The sequence below is a fragment of the Pristiophorus japonicus genome, chromosome 3 (genome assembly GCF_044704955.1).
Source record: "Pristiophorus japonicus isolate sPriJap1 chromosome 3, sPriJap1.hap1, whole genome shotgun sequence".
NCBI classification, from domain to species: domain Eukaryota; kingdom Metazoa; phylum Chordata; class Chondrichthyes; family Pristiophoridae; genus Pristiophorus; species Pristiophorus japonicus.
The window spans coordinates 122,112,931-122,132,161 of record NC_091979.1 but is presented as its reverse complement, the minus strand read 5'-3'; the positions used below and the strand labels follow the sequence as shown (position 1 = coordinate 122,132,161).

General features: G+C 45.7%; 1 protein-coding gene across 2 annotated transcripts in view; it reads left to right on the top strand.

Annotated features, from left to right (window-relative positions):
* pde11a (phosphodiesterase 11a) overlaps positions 1-19,231 on the top strand; it is a 609,195-nt gene that overhangs the window by 54,037 nt on the left and 535,927 nt on the right. The gene's annotated exons all lie outside the window — the stretch shown is intronic.

Below are 19,231 nucleotides of genomic sequence, written 5' to 3'. Positions count from 1 at the left end.
AAACATGTGAGGTCAGCACCATTCAAACCCGCATCTAATGGTCAAGCTGTCCAAACCATCAAGCAGAGTATGAAACGTGTAACTTGTCATGCATATTGCTTAGTTACAGGACAAGACCCCACATGCTTACCAGAGTCCCCGCTGCTGAACTATTGATGAAGAGAGCTCTCAAGACCAAGGTCTCTCTTGTCCACCATGACTTGAATGATCATGTTGAATACAGATGTCAAAGTCAGCAGTGGTATCATGATCACGCTGCTGTGTCACGCAACATTTCTGTTAACGATCCTGTGTATGTACTAAATTATGGTCAAGGTCCCAAGTGGATCGCCGGTGCTGTTACGGCCACAGAGTGTTTATTGTCAAGCTCAAGAATGGGCAAACATGCAGGAAATAGGTTGATCAGATAAAGCTGCGGCACACGGATGAACTGGAACAGTCTGAGGAAGACACAATCAGTGACCAACCAACCTACCCTCAGTCATCAGAGGACTCCGCTGTCATCAATGAATCTGGACTTTCAATCCCTGACATGGTCAGTGCCACTCCCAGTCATAACAGACTCTGAACGTTTGCCCAAGGCTGGAGTTGAACTGAGACGATCAACTCAGGAGTGGAAAGCCCCCGACCATCTCAATTTGTAAAAGACTGTTACTAATATCTTAAAGGGGGATATTGTCATGTATGTATGCTTGGGGTTACTTGCCATCAGGTGGCGCCACTGTTGGAGGTCATTGGGCTGTACGCATGTGTGTGCGGCCCAGGTATAAAAGGCAAGCCATCATGTAATGTAATCACCTTTGGGCCCTAATAAAGCAGAGCCAGGTTTGTACCTGTGTTAGTTTACAGTATTCAGTTTATCGAGTTATTACATACATAACAACTTTTAGTGCAATTAAATGTAAAAGCAGACTGCAAATATTCACAATAACTGATTTCTTCACTACAGGAACTCACCCCTCATCAGATTGAGACAATATTTAACACTAATAGTACAGTTATTCCAGTAATGTTTCCAAAGCTTAAGTTTAAGGTGGTTAACCAAAGCAACAGCGAACCTTTTACTGAATATGAACAGCAAAATATAATGGTACATTTCAAAAGAAATGATTGATAAAATACCTTTTCCTTACATTAGGAACTATTAAGCTCTACTACTTTGACTTCAGCAAAACATGCCATTGTAAAGTTCTTCAATACAGTTATTGTTAGTAAGATTAGTTATCAAATTTATCGTTGAATAAGACTGTAGCTATGCTGTTGCTTTTGCTTAATTGTAAAGTGGTTTCCACTTCATAGTGATGAGAAAATGACAACATATCTCCAGAATCAGATCCAGATCTGATCCAGATCTGACTCCGGAATGGTGTGGTGTGAGACCATCTTACAGAGTTGGTTTTGATAGAAACATAGAAACATAGAAAATAGGTGCAGGAGCAGGCCATTCAGCCCTTCTAGCCTGCACCGCCATTCAACGAGTTCATGGCTGAACATGAAACTTCAGTACCCACTTCCTGCTTTCACGCCATACCCCTTGATCCCCCGAGTAGTAAGGACTTCATCTAACTCCCTTTTGAATATATTTAATGAATTGGCCTCAACTACTTCCCGTGGTAGAGAATTCCACAGGTTCACCACTCTCTGGGTGAAGAAGTTTCTCCTTATCTCGGTCCTAAATGGCTTACCCCTTATCCTTAGACTGTGACCCCTGGTTCTGGACTTCCCCAACATTGGGAACATTCTTCCTGCATCCAACCTGTCCAAACCCGTCAGAATTTTAAACGTTTCTATGAGGTCCCCTCTCACTCTTCTGAACTCCAGTGAATACAAGCCCAGTTGATTCAGTCTTTCTTGATAGGTCAGTCCCACCATCCCGGGAATCAGTCTGGTGAATCTTCGCTGCACTCCCTCAACAGCAAGTATGTCCTTCCTCAAGTTAGGAGACCAAAACTGTACACAATACTCCAGGTGTGGCCTCACCAAGGCCCTGTACAACTGTAGCAACACCTCCCTGCCCCTGTACTCAAATCCCCTCGCTATGAAGGCCAACATGCCATTTGCTTTCTTAACCGCCTGCTGTACCTGCATGCCAACCTTCAATGACTGATGTACCATGACACCCAGGTCTCGTTGCACCTTCCCTTTTCCTAATCTGTCACCATTCAGATAATAGTCTGTCTCTCTGTTTTTACCACCAAAGTGGATAACCTCACATTTATCCACATTATACTTCATCTGCCACGCATTTGCCCACTCACCTAACCTATCCAAGTCACTCTGTAGCCTCATAGCATCCTCCTCGCAGCTCACACTGCCACCCAACTTAGTGTCATCCGCAAATTTGGAGATACTACATTTAATCCCTTCGTCTAAATCATTAATGTATAATGTAAACAGCTGGGGCCCCAGCACAGAACCCTGCGGTACCCCACTAGTCACTGCCTGCCATTCCGAAAAGTACCCATTTACTCCTACTCTTTGCTTCCTGTCTGACAACCAGTTCTCAATCCACGTCAGCACACTACCCCCAATCCCATGTGCTTTAACTTTGCACATTAATCTCCTGTGTGGGACCTTGTCGAAAGCCTTCTGAAAGTCCAAATATACCACATCAACTGGTACTCCTTTGTCCACTTTATTGGAAACATCCTCAAAAAATTCCAGAAGATTTGTCAAGCATGATCTCCCTTTTACAAATCCATGCTGACTTGGACCTATCATGTCACCATTTTCCAAATGCTCTGCTATGACATCCTTAATAATTGATTCCATCATTTTACCCACTACTGAGGTCAGGCTGACCGGTCTATAATTCCCTGCTTTCTCTCTCCCTCCTTTTTTAAAAAGTGGGGTTACATTGGCTACCCTCCACTCGATAGGAACTGATCCAGAGTCAATGGAATGTTGGAAAATGACTGTCAATGCATCCGCTATTTCCAAGGCCACCTCCTTAAGTACTCTGGGATGCAGTCCATCAGGCCCTGGGGATTTATCGGCCTTCAATCCCATCAATTTCCCCAACACAATTTCCCGACTAATAAAGATTTCCCTCAGTTCCTCCTCCTTAATAGACCCTCTGACCACTTTTATATCCGGAAGGTTGTTTGTGTCCTCCTTAGTGAATACTGAACCAAAGTACTTGTTCAATTGGTCTGCCATTTCTTTGTTCCCCGTTATGACTTCCCCTGATTCTGACTGCAGGGGACCTACGTTTGTCTTTACTAACCTCTTTCTCTTTACATACCTATAGAAACTTTTGCTATCCGCCTTAATGTTCCCTGCAAGCTTCTTCTCGTACTCCATTTTCCCTACCCTAAACAAACCCTTTGTCCTCCTCTGCTGAGTTCTAAATTTCTCCCAGTCCCCAGGTTCGCTGCTATTTCTGGCATTAGTATAATTTCAAAATGGGTTAAAGAGTGCTCATGGGGTCAATTGAAAACATTTCAGCCTAGAAATTGGAGGTGTTACCACTGGCCGTTAAGGCCCGTTTTGGTAAAAATAAGGCGGCCATCTCATTTACGCCGCTGCTGGTGGGTCCCGTGATGGCCGCCATTTTCGGCTGGGTGGCAACACTGCTAATTTCTGTACTTGATGGGGATTATATAGATTTTGCAGATCATGACGTCAGTGAGTGTGCAATGCTCAGCTGACGCCAAATCTGCCATTTTGGAGTGCGCTGCTCCACTTACCGGCCTGTGTTAATTACGACCAGCTGACCAAGTGTTCACAAGTAGGAAGGAGCCTTCAGCAGCAATATTTAAAGGGATCATCAGCATCAACTTGCAGCTGACATATTTTTGCAGTTTGACTGGCTCTGTGGAACCTTCTCAGCTCTAGCAGCTTTATAAACTTCTTTCAAGGTCCTACGATGACAGGGAGCGTTGGTGCAAGTGGAGAATGCCTTCATTCTTATTTAAAGGTTTTTGCTCACAACACTTCCTCACAGTCATGGGGGCTCTATTTGCAGGCCCCCTCGCGCTCGAGTATGTTCGGGAGAGGGAGTGGAGGTATCGAAGAAGAGAAGAAGCACACAGAAAGAGGAAGAGGAGTGCTCTCAACTGGAGGCCTTACCCACCTAGGGTGTTCCGAGAGCACTTCTCTTGCATCCACTTAAGCGAGGAGCAGTGTACACTGAGGCTCTGCTTCACCAAGGAGGTGATCACAGAAATCTGCCACCTCCTACAACCAGACCTTAAGCCTCAGAGCAGGGTGACCACGGCTCACCCAGCAGCCCTCAAGTTCGCCATTGCCCTCAATTTCTTTGTCAGCAAATCCTTCCAGTCTGCAGCAGGGGACATAGCTAACACCTCACAGCAGAAGGAGCACGTATGTGGCTTTGCCAGGATAGCTGACTTCCCCCTGCTGCAGGATGCCATCGACCATACCCACGTGGCTTTGAGGGCAGCATATACCAATCCTGAGATCTTCTGTAACCGCAAAGGCTACCAACAACTTAATGTGCAGTTGTTGTGTGACAACACACAGCGCATCTTGATGGTCAGTGCCCGCTATCCTGGCAGCATCCTGCATCAGTCCGGAATGCCAGCAATCTTTCAACCACCACAGCAAACTCGAGGGTGGCTGCTCGGAGACAAGGGCTATCTGCTCTCCGCCTGGCAACCTCACCACTCCTGCCCAGCACTCATATGAGAGCCATGCTGCCACCAGGAACATCATTGAGCAGACCACTGGGCTGCGGGAGCCCTCCAGTGCTCGCTGGAGCGGGTGTCCCATTTTGTGATGGTCTGCTGCATGCTTCACAACTTGGCCATCATGAGGGCGCAGGCTTGTCAACAGGGATTACGGGACTGCCTCAGGTGGAGGGTGAGGGAGAGGAGGAGGAGGAGAAGGAGGAGGGGGAGAGAAGCAAGAGTAAGAGGAAAAGGAGGAGGACGAGGAGGAAGGGAGGAGGCAGGTAGAAAATCCCTCTTCCAGACAGGCTGTCTGTCAACTCCTCATCAGACTGCGATTCTAATAAATGCAACCCCAGATCCCTGTTGCTCACCACATCCCTATCAATCACATCCCCATCATACCGTCCCTCTCTCACAGAACATCACAGTGTCCTCCTGGGCACAAAACTGAAATGAAAGCCATCACAAAATAAACATTCGAAGCATAATTAATACATTTATTCGTAGTCAGTTAACAGTACAATATCAACTAACCACCCTTGTGCAATTCCTTAATGCCTGTTGTTTGTACGCCCTCTCCTTCTAGTGCTCCTGGAGCGTGCTCCCCCACTGGCTGCAGCACAGCTGGTGGAAGACTGCTGAGTTTATATCGGAGAGACGACAGATGGCTGTAATGTCTGTGAGCTTGTAAAGTTTGTAGCTCCACACTGTGGATGTGGACGTATTGTGTACTGTAACTACAGAGTTAATAATTAAACAGAACCAGGTATGTTCTGGAGGCTTCTGACAGAGCTGCCTGCCATATTAGAAAGCTATGTGTGCTGTACTCTGTGAATATATCACATTTGGCGGCGAGATGGGATTTTTCAGATGATTTAAAGCTGAAATTTTGTTGATGAAGGATTCAGCCACCAACAGAGAGACTTTGGGAGCTTCTCTGTCTTTGGAAAAAGCTACAAAATCCAAGGTAAAATACAGCGCATTGTGTGAACAGCTAGAAATTAAAATGGAACATTTGGGTGAATATAGACATGACCGGGAACATTTTAAAGCCTATGTGGATCGGCTAGAAATGTATTTCATTGCAAATAACATAATCGAAGTTCCAGACAATGCAGTCCAGAATCAGGCAATATTGGAACGTAAGAGAGCAATTTTCCTATCGGAAGCTAGACCGGCATTGTATGAAACACTGATAAATCTGCTTGTGCCTGACGAGTCAAATGACACAATGCTTAAAGAGATTTTAATGAAGCTGGAGCAGCACTACAACCCCAAACCATTAGAAATTGCTGAAAGCTATCGTTTCGGTATACGAAATCAAAAGGCTGATGAAAGTATCAGTGATTACATTGTAGCATTAAAAAAGCTATCTATTCATTTGTAATTTTGGAAACTTTCAAAACCGAGCATTGCGGGATCGTTTTGTTTGTGGGGTGAAAAATGATGCGCTCAGAAGAAAGTTATTGACAATGGATGACTTGACTTTTGAGATTGCTTGTCAGCCAGGGAGGTCGATGGGCATGGCTGAACAATATTCCCGAGAATTAAATAATAATTACGGTCGTCAGTCAACCGAGGTGAATCGCCTGCAGGTTCAAAGTAAAAGGCAGTGGGGGCCCAAAGTGTCAGAAACTGGAAATTCTAATAGAGTGTCGAAGTCGTGCTATAAGTGCCTGGGACAACACATTGCTCAAAGTTGTCCATACGTGAAGGCAGAGTGTTTCTTCTGCAGAAAGACTGGGCATCTTGCGAAGGCATGCCGACTGAAGGGTAAATCAGCTTTCAAAGCTATGAGTCCAGCGTTCAAAGCTATGAGTAGAAATCCCCAGAGACTACATAGCATGGAAGAACAACAACAGGACGTGGAGATGTTAGAGTTGCACGTCATCAGGAGCACGAGGTTAACTAACAGTGATTCGAAAAGTATGAAAATCCACATAGAGTTTGCGGGATTCAAGATACTAATGGAAATCGACACGGGTGCATCCATGAGTGTAGTACCGGAGTCACTAAACCTCGACAAATTGCGTGATTTCCCACTGGAGAAAGCCAAGCTACTCGGGAGAGAAAATTCCTGTGGTAGGTCGTATCACCATACCGGTGAAATACAAGGATCAATTTCAGAACTTGCCTCTAATAGTAGTGAAAGCAGACAAGCCTGCCATACTAGGAAGAAATTGGTTGAGCTCACTGAAGCTGGATTGGAGTGAGATTTTCCGTATGGAAGCGAGATTTGCATCAACGGATGATATCAAGAAGTATCCAAAGGTGTTCTGCGAAAAGGGCAGTCCGACCCAAGGCTTCAAAGCGAGTGTCAGGGTACAGAAAGACGCTAGATCGGTTTACTACAAGCCACGTTCTGTACCATATGCACTCAAGGAGAAAGTTGAATGAGAACTCAAAAGACTAGAGACTGAGAACATTATTTGTAAGATAGATCGATGTAATTGGGCTACACCCATTATTGCTGTACCTAAGTCCGATGGTAAGGTAGGATTGTGTTGTGATTATAAGGTAACCGTAAACCAGGTTGTAGAGGGTAATGTCCCCAATACATTGCCATATATAGAAGGTTTGTTCACAACACTGACAGGTGGTCAGATCTTCTCAAAACTGGATCTTACGCATGTCTACTTACAGCTTGAATGAGGAGTCCAAGTCATGCTTGACTATAAATACTCATCTAGACCTATATAAATTTAATAGTCTACCATTTGGAGTGTCTTCCGCCCCTGCCATATTCCAAGGGGTGATGAATCAGATTTTGCAAGGTATTGAAGGGGTCGTATGTTATTTGGATGACATATTAATTTCAGCACCAAATAGGCAAATAGCATATTGAATGAAGTCCTCAAATGGCTAGAGAAGCACAGAGTACGAGTGTCTATTCGTAAGTGTGAGTTATTTCAAAACTCAGTGGAGTACTTAGGGTACAGAGTAGACAAAGATGGTTTACATCCAACCATGGGAAAGCTGGATGCACTCAGAAATGCACCCACTCCCAGGAATGTCACTGAACTTCGTTCATTCTTGGGTCTTTTGAACTATTATGGGAAGTTCCTACCAAATTTGGCTACAGTATTATATCTACTGAATGAACTATTGAAAAAACAGGTCCATTGGAAGTGGTCAAAAGAATGCGATACAGCATTCAAGGAGTGTAAAAGCAAATTGGTAGGGAGCACCATGTTAGTTCACTATGACATATCTAAAGAGATTAAACTAGCATGTGATGCCTCTCCGTATAGAGTTGGGGCAGTGATCTCTCATGTATCATGTAGTGGGGAGGAGAGACCAATTGCTTTTGCTTCACGCACTCAGTGCCAGTGAGAGTAGTTATGCGCAAATTGAAAGGGAAGCTTTGGCATTAATTTTTGGGGTCAAGAAGTTTCACAAATACTTGTATGGTCATAAATTTACCATCGTTACAGACCATAAGCCCCTAACAGCAATCTTCCATCCAAAGTCCCCAGTTCCAACATTAGCTGCAGCCCGAATGCAGAGATGGGCTTTGATTTTGTCAGCATATACATATGATATTGAATACAGACGATCAGCTGATCACAGTAATGCTGATGCAATGTCTAGATTGCCTGCCCCATCACAAGTTACACCTGATAGGGAAGAAGTGTTTTATTTTTCATACATTGATGAACTGCCAGTTACAGCTGAAGAGATTGATAGAGCAACCAAACATGACCCAGTGATGTCAAAGGTGTATGATTATATTGCAAATGGATGGCCAAATCAACTAACAAAGATATTCATCCATTCTTCATTCGTAGGAATGAATTATCAGTCGATAAAGATTGTATCATGTGGGGTGCAAGAGTGGTTATACCAAATAAATTCAGGTCCAAATTATTAGGAGACCTCCATGACCAGCACCTGGGAATGTGCTTGACCAAGAGTTTTGCACACAGTTATTTATGGTGGCCAGGTCTTGATAAAGATATAGAGTACATCGTGAGTCAGTGTACGACATGTCAATCGGTAAGCAAGCAACCACCATCAGTACTATTACAGCCATGGAAATGGCCTCCCAGGGTGTGGCAAAGGCTACATATTGATTTTGCTGAGTTAGAAGGACAACAATTATTCATTGTGATTGATAGCCATTCGAAGTGGGTCAAGGTGTTTTCAATAAGTAAAACACTGGACATTTTGCAAAGTTTATTTTCTTCATTTGACCTCCCTGAAGAAATTGTTTCGGATAATGGACTACAATTTCATTCAGAGGAATTTGCACAGTTCACGAGCAAAAATGGTGTGAAACATCCCAAGGTTCCACCGTACCATCCTGCCTCGAATGGTGCAGCAGAGCGCACTGTACAAATTGTAAAACGTGCCCTCATAAAACAAACATTAGATCCAAATCCAAAGAAACGACAGTTGTCATTGGATCACAAATGGGCTAATTTTCTGATTACGTATCGTAATACTCCTCATACAACTACTGGTGGAACACCAGCAGAGTTATTTCTCAAACGACAGCCACAAACCAGATTCTCGTTGTTGGAACCAAATTTGGCACAGTCCATAGAAGAGACACAATTAAGACAGAAAGAGAATCATGATAGAGGGAGAGTAAAAGAGAGAAGTGTGAAATTAAACCAGAAGGTGAGAGTGAAGAACCATCACCATAAGTGGGTAAAGTAGTTACTAGGTAGAGTGGTGAAGATATGTGGTCCTCGCACATATTTGGTCAAGATGTTTGATAATAGACAGGTTAGGTTTGTTCATATTGATCATATTTTACCTACAGACATGGAAGGAGTTGAAGGTGAGAATGATTCAATTATTTCTGACTCATCAGATAGTTTTAATACACCAGTAGCATATCCTACATCTAGAGTACTGGAAACAAATCCAAGAGAAAATCAGAATGTAAGTCTGAGTCCGAGTCAGGAAAACAAACAGTCTGAAGTTAGAGTGAGTTCAAATGAAAATCAAGGAAATTCCATGGAGGAAAACATTCCTCAAGATGAGCTCGAAGGAGTTTAGATTCGACACCATGTTTTGAAGGTTCTGTTCGAGAGTGAAGGTATCCTTTTCGAAACAGAAAACAAGTGGTTAAGTTAAATTTGTAAATAGAAAAAAAAATAAGTCTATATCCTGGGTTATGTATAAACATACAAGTTATGTATGATGTTGTTATAACAACTTCTTCATTAAGGAGGGAGAAGTGTAATGTCTGTGAGCTTGTAATGTTTGTTGCTCCACACTGTGGATGTGGATGTATTGTGTACTGCAACTACAGAGTTAATAATTAAACAGAACCTGGCATGTTCTGAAGGCTTCCGACAGAGCTGCTTGCCATGTTAGAAAGCTGTGTGTGCTGTGCTCTGTGAATATATCACAATGGCCTTGAAGATTAACCTCGACCAGCTGCAGATCTTTAAGGTCTGGCTGTAGACTGCATCACCTCAACATGGGCAGCAGCAGTCTCGGCTGGCTTGCTGACAGGCAGCGGAGAGGCGATGGCAGAGTGGCAATGGGAATGCTGTCATCCTGAGAGAGGACAGCAGGTTCCTGTTCCATAGACCCACTGGCACTCACTTGGGGCGGCACCTCGGCATCCCTAACAATCTGTTGGAGGATAGCTTACTGGCCTGCTGCGATACCCTACAAGCCCCTTTCAAGACTCATAAACCCTGCCATGATGGCAAAAGTTTGTGCTTCCACTGCAGCACTGAGATGTTGAATCGCTTCCGCCTGTGCTGCGATGGAAGCCGCGATATCACCCGTAACACGCAGCGTCATGGCTGGATTCACAAGGTCTCTCCTGTCTATCATTTCCAGCCTGGTAATCATGGGCTCCAAGCTTTGCGCAAAGCTCTGTCCAATGCTGGAGTCTATCTGGCATTCTGCACATCACCCTTCTTTTGGTGCCGCCCTATCGAGGTCATCATCAGAGTCATGTGCAGCAGAACTCATGTGTGAACTCTCCCTCCAAGGAGCTGGCCCCCGATCTATCCTATCCCCCTGGCCTTGCAGCAGCCCACTCGTACCCGGTGCCTCACCATGTGCAGATCGCGCATCTGTACTATCCTCTATATTCCGCGCACTGTCAGTTTCTGAGCTGGTGTCTGCGAGTGTCAGATGCAGTGACGGTGTGTCTTCTTCATCGTCACTTGTTTCAATTAATTCAAGGACAGGCTGTGTTAGTGGCACTTCTTGGGTATCTGAAAGCAGAAAGGCACAAGAGTCGGGTTGTGGTTAAGGGAAGGGGAAGGGTGGAAAGCTAGATATCCATACCACATCAGCAGCTTGTAAGTGGGAAGAGATTTTGGGATGAGCGGGATGTGGGATGAGAGAAGAAAGATTAGGTATGACCATACGGTCATTATCTGCAAGGGCTTCGACTTCGCCTGCTGCCATGGCCTCGGTGATTTCCCCTCCAAAGCTGTCGAGCACCGTCTCCTCCAGTTGGCTCAAAGCCTGTAAAGCGGCTGGGGTGCCCCCTGTCTGCTGCTGCGCATGGCATTTCTGAGCATCTTGGCCTGATGCAATGTGTTTGGGTGATGTGCCTGCCATAGTTGAATAACTGTCAGTGTGTGCAAGGTTTGAGATGTGGGTGTGAGTGTTGCAGCAGTGATAAGGTTGTGAGAGTGAAGTGAAGCTATGATTGTGAAGTATGAGTGATAGGTAGAGATTGTTGGTAGGTGATTGATGGGGGTGTGGTGTATTGAGCAGTATTGTGGTGCAGATGGTGGGATATGGCATTTGCTGAAGCCTTCGCTTACCATGACCTGTCATATGAGGCCATTAAATCTCTTGTGGCACTGCATCCATGTCTGCGGTCATCATCATCATCATAGATAGTCCCTCGAAATGAGAATGACTTGCTTCCACACCAAAAAAGGATAAGTTCACAGGTGTTCATAGAGTATGAGAAGAAGCTTGCCGGGAACATAAAAACTGACTGCACAAGCTTCTATAGATATGTGAAGAGAAAAAGATTAGTGAAGACAAATGTAGGTCCCTTGCAGTCAGATTTAGGTGAATTTGTAATGGGGAACAAAGAAATGGCAGACCAGTTGAACAAATACTTTGGTTCTGTCTTCACGAAGGAAGATACAAATAATCTTCCATAAATACTAGGGGACCAAGGGTCTAGTGAGAAGGAAGAACTGAAGGACATCTTATTAGATGGGTAATTGTATTAGGGAAATTGATGGGATTGAAGGCCGATACATCCCCGGAGCCTGATAGTTTGCATCCCAGAGTACTTAAGGATGTGGCCCTAGAAATAGTGGATGCATTGGTGATCATTTTCCAACAGTCTATCGACTTTGGATCAGTTGCTATGGACTGGAGGGTAGCTAATGTAACACCACTTTTTAAAAAAGGAGGGAGAGAGAAAACGTGGAATTATAGACCAGTTAGTGGGGAAAATGTTGGAATCAATTATTAAAGATAAAATAGCAGCGCATTTGGAAAGCAGTGACAGGATCGGTCCAAGTCAACATGGATTTATGAAAGGGAAATCATGCTTGACAAATCTTCTGGAAATTTTTGATGATGTAACTAGTAGAGTGGACAAGGGAGAACCAGTGGATGTGGTGTATTTGGACTTTAAAAAGGCTTTTAACAAGGTCTCACACAAGAGATTGGTGTGCAAAATCAAAGTGCATGGTATTGGGGGTAATATACTGACATGGATAGAGAACTGGTTGGCAGACAGGAAGCAGAGAGTTGGGATAAACAGGTCTTTTTCAGAATGGCAGGCAGTGACTAGTGGAGTGCCGCAGGGCTCAGTGCTGGGACCACAGCTATTTACAATATATCTTAATGATTTAGATGAAGGAATTGTGTATAATAAACCAAGTTTGCAGATGACACTAAGCTGGGTGGCGGTGTGAGCTGTGAGGAGAACGCTAACAGGCTGCAGGGTGACTTGGACAGGTTAGGTGAGTGGGCAAATGCATGGCAGATGTGGTAAAATGCGGATAAATGTGAGGTTATCCACTTTGGGGGCAAAAACACAAAGGCAGAATATTATCTGAATGGCAACAGATTAGGAAAAAGGGAGGTGCAACGAGACCTGGGTGTCATGGAACATCAGTCATTGAAAGTTGGCATGCAAGTACAGCAGGCGGTGAAGAAGAGAAATGGTATGTTGGCCTTCATAGCTAGGGGATTTGAGTATAGGAGCAGGGAGGTCTTACTGCAGTTGTATAGGACCTTGGTGAGGCCTCACCTGGAATATTGTGTTCAGTTTTGGTCTCCTAATCTGAGGAAAGACATTCTTACTATTGAGGGAGTGCAGCGAAGGTTCACCAGACTGATTCCTGGGATGGCAGGACTGACATATGAGGAGAGACTGGATCGACTGGGCCTGTATTCACTGGAGTTTAGAAGGATGAGAGGGGATCTCATAGAAACATATAAAATTCTGACGGGACTGCACAGGTTAAATGCAGGAAGAATGTTCCCGATGTTGGGGAAGTCCAGAACCAGAGGACATAGTCTAAGGATAAGGGATAAGCAATTTAGGACTGAGATGAGGAAAAACTTCTTCACTCAGAGAGTTAATCTGTGGAATTCCCTACCGCAGAGAGTCGTTGATGGCAGTTCATTGGATATATTCAAGAGGGAGTTAGATATGGACCTTACGGCTAAAGAGATCAAGGGGCATGGAGAGAAAGCAGGAAAGAGGTACTGAGGTGAATGATCAGCCATGATCTTATTGAATGGTGTTGCAGGCTCGAAGGGCCAAATGGCCTACTCCTGCACCTATTTTCTATGTTTCTATGTTTCCAATGAAGGACCTAAAATTCCAGGTCCCGAACTACATCCTGAAGGGTGGAAGATACCTGTTCATGGATTTTTTTAAACGATGAACACCAGCCACCACACGGGCTTGACCGAGCTTGATCTTAGTCCGGTGGCAAGGATTAACCAAGACCACTGGAGACCTGCTCTGCTGCACGGACCTAGTGCGCACACATATCACAGTGTGGACTGGCCCGTGCTGCTCCTGGGTCCTTGGCCCAGAACTCGCGCCTCTCCTGAGCCCTGATCACATTCCTCTACAGTCTCTCGCCGCTCCTGCTGTGTCTGCCCACGCTCCAATCACCGACCTGGACCTTGATGACGTCACTCTTCGCTGCCGTCCACGTTACGACACTTGGCACAGCCTTCTTTGATGGCTTCCTGCCAGCCTGCAGGAACAGGACACCCCATCTTCTCTCCACTGCCACTACCAATGCCTCGAGAGCTGCCTCCAGGTACCTTCTGGCTCGTTCTCTGTGTTGCTGCTGTGTCATGTCTTCCAATTCCAATGACTATGAAGTGCTGCGGCATCAAAGCACCTCCCTTTTAAGTAGTGGAGTGAAACTAGGCCAAACATTACTGGCCACTGGAATCAGGAGGAAAACTCTCCACTGGCTGGAGTCATACCTAGCCCAAAGGAAGATGGTTGGAGGTCAATCATCACAGCCCCAATACATCGCTGCAGGAGTTCCTCAGGGCAATGTCCTCAGTCCAACCATCTTCAGCTGACCTTCCCTCCATCATAAGGTCAGAAGCGGGGATGTTTGCTGAAGACTGCACAGTACTCAATGCCATTCGCAACTCCTCAGATAATGGAGCAGTTCATGCCTGCATGCTCAAGACCTGGACGTCATTCAGGCTTGGGCTGATAAGTGGCAAGTAACATTCGTTGCCAGAAAATGACTATCTCCAACAAGTGAGAGTCTAACCACCGCCCCTTGACATTCAACGGCATTATCATCGCCGAATCCCAAGCCATCAACATCTTGGGGGTCACCATTGACCAGATAAATACTGTGGCAACAACAGCAGGTCAGAGGCTGGGTATTCTGGGTAGTCTCACCTCCTGATTCCTCAAAGCCTTTCCACCATCTACAAAGCATAAGTCAGAAGTGTGCTGGAAAATCTCCACTTGCCTGGATGAGCGCAGCTCCAACAACACTCAAGAAGCTGGACACATTCCAGCACAAAGCAGCCTGCTTGATTGGCACCCCATTCACCACCTTAAACATTCACTCCCTCCACCACTGGTATACCGTGGTTGCAGTGTGTACCATCTACAAGATGCACTGTAACTCGCCAAGGCTTCTTCAGCAGCACCTCCCAAAACCCGCGAGCTCTACCACCTAGAAGGACAAAGGCAGCAGGCGCATGTGAACATCATCTCCTCCAAGTTCCCCTCTAAGTCACAGACCATCCTTACTTAGAAGTAGATCACCGTTCCTTCATCGTCGCTGAATCAAAATCATGGAACTCTCTGTCCAACAGCACTGTGGGAGTACCTTCACCACATGGACTGCAGCGGTTTAAGAAGGCGGCTCACCACCTTCTCAAGGGTAATTAGGGATGGGCAATAAATGCTGGCCTTGCTAGTGCCGCCCACATCCCATGAATGAATAAAAAAAAATTAGACTGCACCTGATATTGGCCCAGCTGTTGAGCGGTAAATCATGTAAATGAGTAGGCAGCACAAATTTTGCGTGCTGCCTGCACCACTTTGAACGGGTGCAGCCAAATACCGCTGGCCCTTGAGACCGCCGCTTTTGGGCCATATCCAATTTCTAGGCCATACTGGTTGGGAGCAGAGCTCTGCACAAGTGAGTTAGCATACATGTGCAGAGTTCTCTCATAGTTGTGGGAATGCAATTCGCAGTATGATCTAGATGCAGCAAGCTGCCAACCTATTCTCTGCAACTATTTATCTCAGTAGCACAATACAGTTGCTGCCTAAGTTGTAAAGCAGAATGATTAACTGTCAGTCTGCAAAATGTGACCTCACCAGTCAGGGGTTGTCTTGTAAACAAATATCTACCAAAGCTTTTGTTAATCAGGCTGCATGCACTTTTGCCTACTCAGAAATAAAGAATAATTAATTATTTTTCAACACAACTGAAAAACATAAATGGTCAGCAGTTTTGCTTTAGTTTACAAGCCCAGCCCTGAGAGCTCAACGCAAAGGACAATGGGGCCAAAGTTGGGCTCGGTAGCTCATATGAGACCCCTTGGGTTCCAAAATTATGTCTATGGTGCACATGCGCACACTTCTGGCGCAAAGTACGCCAGACCCCATAGAAAATAGGAGCAGTAGTAGGCCATACAGCCCTTCGAGTCTGCACCGCTAGTCAATATGATCATGGCCGATACTCTATCTCAACACCATATTCCCGCTTTTCCATATTGTAAAGGGAGATCGTGCACATCTCATGTCCGCTGGCAGCATGCAGAGCTGGCAGATCATGATGCCAGTCACCATGCAATGCTGATTTAAATGCTGCCATTTTGGACCTGCATATGCCAGCCTATGCCCTCTCTTAATCTCGCTCAGCTGAACACGACATTCAGCATGAAAGATCCCCCTCCCTCACCAGCACTATTTAAAGGGATCATCAACTACTTACAGGTTAGATGCTGGTTTATTGCTTCCTGCTGTTGCTGCAATTGGGTGCTTTCTATAGTTGTTTAAAGTTTCAATAGTCTACAGGGGGTGGGGTGACAGGTGCTGAAGTACTTTTCTGCTGACTTCAATACTTCTGTAGAAACCAGCTGCTCCCAGACATGAGTTGTCTAGTTAGCCTTCCTCTTAGCATTGAGCATGACTGGGAGGATGAACAATGGCCACATAGAGCAGAACAAGCTGGTAGAGGAGTGAGGAGGGATGAGGAGGAGAAGGGCTCTTGGCAGTAGGCGCTATCTACAGAGGGTGTTTTAGTGGCAAATTCTCCGACCTGAACTTCAGCGACGACCAATGTTTGGTACATCTGCGCTTCACTAAGGATATGTCATCTCTGAAATCTGCCACCTGTTGCAGCCACAATTCCAACCTCAGAGCAGGGATCGCATTGTCTGTGGCTGTCAAGGTGACCATTGTAAAGTCCTGACCCTGCAGTACAGACTTACACGAGGCACATGCTGAAGTCAAGGTCACTCAGGACCTGCACCTTTATTTCACAGCTCTTGAGTGCCACACTTGCCTGAGACATGCCTTTATATACCTGTGTGGAACAGGTATACAGTGTCTCCTGCAAGTGCACCCCTGGTGGTAAAGTATGCTTGTGGTTACAGGTCATATCTAGTTACAGTCATGTATAGCATGGTAAGATACAGTTATGTACAGTAGTGTGAGATACATGACATCACCCTCCCCCAAGGTTTTATTGTCTTTATAGATTCAGTCTCTCAAGTGGTCTACGCTCTCGCGTGGAGCGTCTTAGTTGTGGTTCAGTTGTTTGCCTTGGTGCCTGTTTTTCTTTCGGTGTGATTGCTGGTATCTCGCCTGGGCTGTCTGTTGAGACTGCGCTTTCCTCAGGTTGTTCCCTCTGTCTGTCCACCAGGTGTGGTGTGAGTTCCACATTGTAGTCTGCCTCTGGTTCTGCAGTGTTGTTGGTGAATCTACTCTCTACTTGGTCTACATGCCTCCGGTAGGTTTGGCCATTGTCCATTTGTACAACCAGTAGCCTGTTTCCTTCCTTGCCTGTTACTGTCCCTGCAAGCCATTTGGGACCCCTGCCATAGTTTAGCACAAACACTTTGTCCCCTATCTCATTCCACCTCCCCCTCGAATTTCAGTCATGGTACTCAGTTAACTTCCGGCGTTTTGCCTCAACAATTTCATGCAAGTGTGGGAGGATTAACGAGAGCCTAGTCGTTAAGGTCCGTTTCATCAATAGTTGCGCAGGGGGAATTCCAGTCAATGAATGCGGACGAGATCTATATGCCAGCAGCAGTCGCGACAGGCAGCTCTGCAGCGTGGGACCTTGGATTTTTAGCATGCCTTGTTTAACGATTTGCACTGCTTGCTCCACCTGGCCATTGGAGGCCGGCTTGAACGGTGCCATCTTAAACGTGATTTATGCCGTGGTCAACTATAAAATCTTGAAATTCTACGCTGGTGAAACACGGACCATTATCACTGACCAATATGTCAGGAATTCCGTGCGTTGCAAACATGGTTCTAAGGCTCTCCACAATGGTGGAGATGGTGCTCGAGTTTAAAATGGTGCACTCGATCCACTTTGAAAATGCATCGGCGACTACGAGGAACATTTTGCCCATGAATGGGCCCGCATAGTCTACATGCACCCGCGACCATGGTTTGGTGGGCCAGGGCCAGGGGCTTAGGGGGGCCTCCCTGGGGGATTTACTGATTTGGGCACAAATGGTGCACCACCGGTAATAGAGCTCCAAGTCCGCGTCAATGTCAGGCCACCAGACGTGGGATCTGGCTATGGCCTTCATAAGGACGATCCCCGGGTGCTCGCGGTGGAGCTCCCGGACAAACGCCTCTCTGCCTCGCAAGGGCATAACTACTCGGCTGCCCCACATCAGGCAGTCTGCCTGTAGTGATAGTTCATGCATGCGCCTATGGAAAGGTTTACATAGAAACATAGAAACATAGAAAATAGGTGCAGGAGTAGGCCATTCGGCCCTTCTAGCCTGCACCGCCATTCAATGAGTTCATGGCTGAACATGCAACTTCAGTACCCCATTCCTGCTTTCTCACCATACCCCTTGATTCCCCTAGTAGTAAGGACTTCATCTAACTCCTTTTTGAATATATTTAGTGAATTGGCCTCAACAACTTTCTGTGGGTGAAGAAATTCCTCCTCATCTCGGTCCTAAATGGCTTACCCCTTATCCTTAGACTGTGTCCCCTGGTTCTGGACTTCCCCAACATTGGGAACATTCTTCCTGCATCTAACCTGTCTAACCCCGTCAGAATTTTAAACGTTTCTATGAGGTCCCCTCTCATTCTTCTGAACTCCAGTGAATACAAGCCCAGTTGATCCAGTCTTTCTTGATAGGTCAGTCCCGCCATCCCGGGAATCAGTCTGGTGAACCTTCGCTGCACTCCCTCAATAGCAAGAATGTCCTTCCTCAGGTTAGGAGATCAAAACTGTACACAATACTCCAGGTGTGGCCTCACCAAGGCCCTGTACAATTGTAGCAACACCTCCCTACCCCTGTACTCAAATCCCCTCGCTATGAAGGCCAACATGCCATTTGCTTTCTTAACCGCCTGCTGTACCTGCATGCCAACCTTCAATGACTGATGTACCATGACACCCAGGTCTCTTTGCACCTCCGCTTTTCCTAATCTGTCACCATTCAGATAATAGTCTGTCTCTCTGTTTTTACCACCAAAGTGGATAACCTCACATTTATCCACATTATACTTCATCTGCCATGCATTTGCCCACTCACCTAACCTATCCAAGTCGCTCTGCAGCCTCATAGCATTCTCCTCGCAGCTCACACTACCACCCAACTTAGTGTCATCCGCAAATTTGGACATACTACATTTAATCCCCTCGTCTAAATCATTAATGTACAGTGTAAACAGCTGGGGCCCCAGCACAGAACCTTGCGGTACCCCACTAGTCACTGCCTGCCATTCTGAAAAGTCCCCATTTACTTCCTGTCTGACAACCAGTTCTCAATCCATGTCAGCACACTACCCCCAATCCCATGTGCTTTAACTTTGCACATTAATCTCTTGTGTGGGACCTTGTCGAAAGCCTTCTGAAAGTCCAAATATACCACATCAACTGTTTCTCCCTTGTCCACTCTACTGGAAACATCCTCAAAAAATTCCAGAA